The sequence below is a fragment of the Notolabrus celidotus genome, chromosome 18 (assembly GCF_009762535.1).
Source record: "Notolabrus celidotus isolate fNotCel1 chromosome 18, fNotCel1.pri, whole genome shotgun sequence".
Taxonomy (NCBI): Eukaryota; Metazoa; Chordata; class Actinopteri; order Labriformes; family Labridae; genus Notolabrus; species Notolabrus celidotus.
In genome coordinates this window covers 6,775,558-6,781,557 of record NC_048289.1, presented here as the reverse complement: position 1 = coordinate 6,781,557, position 6,000 = coordinate 6,775,558, and positions in this window count along the sequence as shown.

Here is a 6,000-nt window from a genome sequence, read left to right as displayed (position 1 = left end):
TTTTCCATATAGTGTCTGTACCATTTAGATATGCAATGCCTCCAGAGAGAGAAGCATACAGTGATTCTGGTGACCCCTGACCTTTGGTCCAAATTTGGTCCTAGTTGACCAAATTGAAATACATACACAGTACAAAAATAATAATCATAGTCACATTGAATCTGTTCTTTACAGTTATAACATTTCACACCAGGCCTTGCACATATCATTTCTACTGTAAGCTTGGCCATCACTTTGGTGAAATCCTCAAGGCTCAACTGGTGGAGTTGTAGTTCCTGACACTTCTACTTGGGGCAGCAGAGATGAACCAAAGTCCAGTTCAGTGGTTATGGGATTGGCATGTACAGATGTGTTATATTCAGGGTAGCTAAGAAAGAACTCTTGTATATTTCTTTGGAAAAGCAGTGTGGGCAAGTCTGTTTAGATTGTCAAGCCTGTTGTGAAGAGGGTGAGAAACATTGACCCTCACAGTCCGTAACTTCTTTAGTACCATACCCTCAACCACCTCTTCTAGTCTGATGAGCTGCAGGCTAACAACAGACCCAACCTTCTTTATGAGTTTAATCAGTCTGTTGTCCTTTGTGATGCCTGCACCCCAAGACACAGCAGCAGAGAGGTGGAAGAAGAGGTGGAGCACTCTGGTGCAGACATTATAGGATCTGAGCCTCCCCAAACAGGCTCAGGCCCCTCTTGTAGACAATGTCTGTGTTAGTGGCCCGCCCCAGTCTGTCATCGTTGTACACCCTGGTACTTGTAGGACTTGATGATCTTCACATAAGTTTGACAAAATAAGGCTTAAGAAGGAGAGGTCTTGTACCCCGTCAGGCCCACCAAGATATCCCACACAACCTCACAAACCGCACCACCGGACCCCGATGCTCCTCCTCCTCCACCTTCGATACATCACCCTACTTCTAGTTAAGATGCTCCTGTGGGTGGTATCAGAGGGTAGACACAGAGATTCATACTGTGTTATAAATGATGCAGAGAGTTTTAGTGAAGGAAAATAGTTCTCAAAGGCCTTGACCCATGAGGCTAACCTCTGCTCAGCCTGAGAGGACTACATGGGACCACTGCCATGTGGGCTGACCTTATGAGCCAGAGGCAAGAGGATTGAGTACAGTCTAAGTTGGGCAGCAAAGGGAGGCAGTTTTATGTAATGATCCTTGGGAACAAAGACTGCTTTTAGGAACTTGCAACCTCTCTGGCACAGATGGAACCAGAGCTGCTGCTGAGGGTAATGTACCAACTGGAAATAGTTGGGCTGCCATCCCACACAGCACTGGTTCTGGATCTAAACTCCAGGGTAGAGGTTTGTTTTACTGCATGGAGTTCCCTAGGCCAGAATGCATCAGAATAAAGCTGTCTTTATTCAAGCCCAGTGTGAGGCAGTGGAGATAAAATCCATCACCTGTAAGTCTCCAAGGCAAAGGTTCTTTGGCAGGGAAAGGTGGATTGTTCCCTCCTGTAAGGGGAGCTAGTTCCTTCTTTCAACAAATGAGTTCAGTTATCACTTGTCTTGACCATAAGTGAGAGCTAAATAGTTTGTCAGACCGACAAAGAGGTTTCTGAAGCCTCAGCAGTAATGCAGGCTTTCTACCAGACAGTCAAGGTGAAGAGGAAGCTTTCATTGTACCACTCCATCTACATTCCAGCTCTTCACTATCGCTATGACCTTAAGTTAAGTGACCAAAAAAAGCAATCCAAGAAACCCTGAGCTGAAATTAGCCTCCCAAGCGGAATTAGGAAAATCCCCCCTCACATCAAAAGGAGCCAGTGATGGTGGTTCATACATTTAATCAAGATGCCTCCTGGGGGCTTCCCTTTTGAGGATGTCTGGCCACAGAAGGAAACCCTGGAGTACACCCCAAGCTCGCCTCAAGACGTCCTGTGAAGAGCGGGAAAATGTTGCTGGGGAAAGAAACATCAGGGCTGAAGTTCCAAGCTCGCTGCGGTCCCTAAAATGGTCCTGATAAACGGACAAAAATGGATTGATGAACAGAAGAAATTACCCTTAGGTTGAATGGGTTTGACCCCACACAAAGGTTATGCCACTTACTCCGTTTTGTATTATAATTTCCTTTTGAAACATAATTACCCACCACTAAAGTGAAACCACGTAATTGTTTCATTTGAATATTGAGCATAAACGCACCCTGACACTAAAATGATGTCACTTTCCAGGCAAGGTATGTCAACCTGAAGATGACTCAAGTTTATTATGCAAATTAAAATGAGGGTTGAGCAGGTTTAACCCTTTCCTTCGGCTTCTCCCACACACACAGACAGTGCCATTTAAATGCTCTCTTTGACGGACATATTGAATCCTCTCAGGGCCAGTGAGAAGCTGTCTGTTTACAGCTGCAGCACGACTGTCGCTACGACAAACTGCACCCGGGCTGAATATTAATGAGACCTAGCCGTCTTTGAACAGATACATTCTGAATTAATCATAATTAGCCCAAATGAAATCTTTCAACATGTTGCATTTTCTCTCTCTCCTCTCCTCTCCTCCGTGCAGCTAATCCCCTCTCTCTCTCCCTCTCTGCTTTCCATTCTCCATCTGTTCCTGAGAAGGCGAAGTCATTGAAGAAAAATAAAATCATTTGGCTGTCCTTAATGTGTTTTGATTTTCCCATTAGCAACCCAGTCATTCTTCCTCACACAGGCATGAGCATAATTAGTGTCTTTCATCTGCATAAATTTGGCCTCCTGAACCACGAGAATATCGATCAGGCTTGAAAGCACAGCCTTACCTGCACATTATGAAGCCCACAGTGGCAGCCCGGTGGCAATGAAAGCAGAGTCTCTTTATTTCCTGCTGTTGTTCTTTAGAAACACATTACTTTCTCAACCCAGGCTGGAGATTTGACAGTCACATATTGGCGTCCTGCCATGTCTAATACTTAATTTGATCCTGTGTCTTCTCCGAGTGAAACGTTCCAACCTAAGATGTCATTTAACAGCAGCATCACAATTAGCATTAAAAATTCACTTTTCATCATCCTCTTAGTATTCATGCTTCCCCATTAGCCAGCATGGGATAATTGGTGTCACCTAAAAATGCTCTGCTATCTCCTCAGACAGACTTTTTAGATGCAAGGCAAAATATTTTATAGTAATCCAGTCACAAAGCCAGAATGGGAACTTTTATGAAATGGGTTTATAGAAGTGGGGTTCTGTGTTTCTAAGGGACGGCCTTAAGCTGGCAGAGCATGTAAAAATACACAGACTGATCATGTTGCAGCTGTTTTGAAACTCCATGAGCCAAGAATTCAAGTGCCTCTGTGTAGAACAAGCTGTATGGTTATACTAACATCTTGAAACTTTAAAGGCGTATTTAAATTTTTTTTAAGTGGGGTTGTTTGAGTATTATGTCACTAGAAATGTTACTAGCCACAATAGATGCCAGTCAGCTCAGCCTTTTAAATGCAAAACTGCTGGGAGAAACAGCACCCAAGCTAGGCTACAGCTTTCTGCTGTAAGGGTCTAATCGGCACGTAATTCAGCTAATTTTGAGAGACTCCGACCTAAGCACTCATCTTGGTTTAGGTGTATGCTCTACTGAGAAGTTTTCAGCACTTGACATATTTGCAGACGCATCACAGACTGGCTCTTTTGTGATGAACCGAGATGAATGCTTGGGCTGGAATTTGTCAAAATAATCTTAATAACGAGCAAGAGTCGGCCCCATCTGCAGTGAACTGTAGCCTAGCTTGCGTGCTGTTTCTCCAGGCAGTTTCTCATCACAGGGGCTGAGTTGACCGGCATCCATTGTTGCTACTAAAGCTACTGGTGACATGTAACTCATACAACCTCACTTCAAAAAACTGTAATATCCCTTTAAGTTGTTTATGGAAGATTTTCATTCAAGATATTTTTTCCATTTATTTTCTGTCAAGCTGTAACAAATGATGCCAAAGCCTGATTTTTATTTTCTCACATGTCTGACCAGCACTATCTCTATTTGGCCAAAAGCGATTTATTTCTTCAAAGTACTATCATTAACAACAAAACAAACATGTTTGTACCTTTTCTCTTAATTCATAGAAACATAATCTATGTTTATGGTGAGTTTTATTCTATGAAGAAACCACTTTAGCATGTACAAGTCAAGATCAGCAAAAATATAAGAGGTATCACTTTGTCCACAGGGGGCGCCAAACTTCCTACAAACTGAAAGTTCCTCATGGGAGCTTTAATTATTCCAGGAATTAAATGCATTATTGTCACTTTTTATCATGCTGTACTTGTAATTACATGCAACAACATGCCACGTGACATACAAATAACCTGTAAAGTGTGAGCACATGTATCATTACTGAGCTGCAAACATATTTTTATTTGACATTTTTAAAATCCTATGTCAGTAAACTGTGTGCAGAGGTGACGCTTCACTCCTGAAATGGATCCAGTTTGCATCAGAGTGAATACTTTCTATAACCAACATGATTTAAGTACAATATGTTAACCCCTCAGACAGACTCGGTCTACATCCTACAGACTCCTCTCTGCTGCAGTATCTGCTGTCATGCTGTGTGAGCAGCCTGGGAGGCATGACTGCATGTTTCCAAGACTTTAAACAGATCATGATATTAATTGCTTGGTTTCCAGAGAGGATTCACCCTCGATCGTGTTGGAGTGGATCCGAACATCTGCCTGCCCTCTGGTATCTGGAACCAAGTCCACAAGAAGAATTAGGGAACTTCTTAAACTTTTAAATGCAGGAAGCAAAGAGTTTGTGGCTGCAGAATGTGTCACCAAATACAAAAATGTTTCACTTATAGCACTTTAATTAATTATATGTTTCAAATAAAAATGTTGCATCCCATAGTTCCAGTTATATACGTTTTTTAACAGAAATATGAGTTAGTATTCATGAATAACCTATAGCCTCGAAGCATGCGTCTTATGTTAAGCCCATAAACTGTACATAAGAGGTCAACGTTGGCACAGTGAGCCACAACGATTTGACAGGTGCAGTTTTTGCTCTCACCCTTGTGTTTCTTTTGGAACCAGAAGACTCAGCATTTGGACAAGAGGTTAAATAAGTGTTGCTACTTGTATGTCCTGCATAAAGGTCACAGTGGCTGTGACTTGTCATACACATGCTCATCTGTTTAACTCTAAATCAGGCTATGATTTACATAACGAACATTATGTTGGTAGATACATCTTTAGGTATGGAAGCAACATTGTACAGTATTCATATCCTCTTTGATCATTCATGTTCATCCCTCTCACCCTCCTTCGACCCCACCCCCCTTCTTCTTCCTTTGACCGTCTACTATCAATCACTTTGTTGTTGTTTTTTTAACCAACTGGCGTGCAAATTCAAGACGGACCATTCATGCAGAAGCTCATTAGAGTAACAACACTGGTGCCAGACACAGAATTCAAGTGGCGTCGAAATAATCCGAAAAATCTGTTTTACTTGAATTGTGGGCTGTCAGACCACAGGAAATGTTGGATTACTGATCAAACCTGTTACAAATTCATGTTTAGCAAACACAAGTTTTTGCTCATATGTAATATGAAATTTTAATCAGGTCTTAGCTTTGTATTTCTTTTTTAACAGTATAACTACCTGGAAATGAAACCAGCACATAAGCATTCACATGCATCACTGCTTACAATCCTGCTGTGTGCTTCAGACCCCTATTATTTTTCAGAGAGGTGGCATTCTTCACATGCAATGATTGCTTCATAGAGTTAAGTAAGCACAGGGGCTGTTTCTGAAACCGCCTACTATACTAGCAGTATGTACAGATTTGACCAAAATTCAGTATGTAGTATGTGAAAAAGAACAAAATCTGCAGTATGTCAAAACTACCCAGATGTCGTGCTGATTCAGGAAAATGTCTCAGTACCCATTGGACAAGTCTCCCTTGCGTACTGTTTCCCACAATGCACAGCTCTACTTGTTTTTTGGGTGCATTATCGCCACCCTCTGTGTTGGAGATGTATCAGACCTTAACCCTCCGTTACATTTACAGTGTA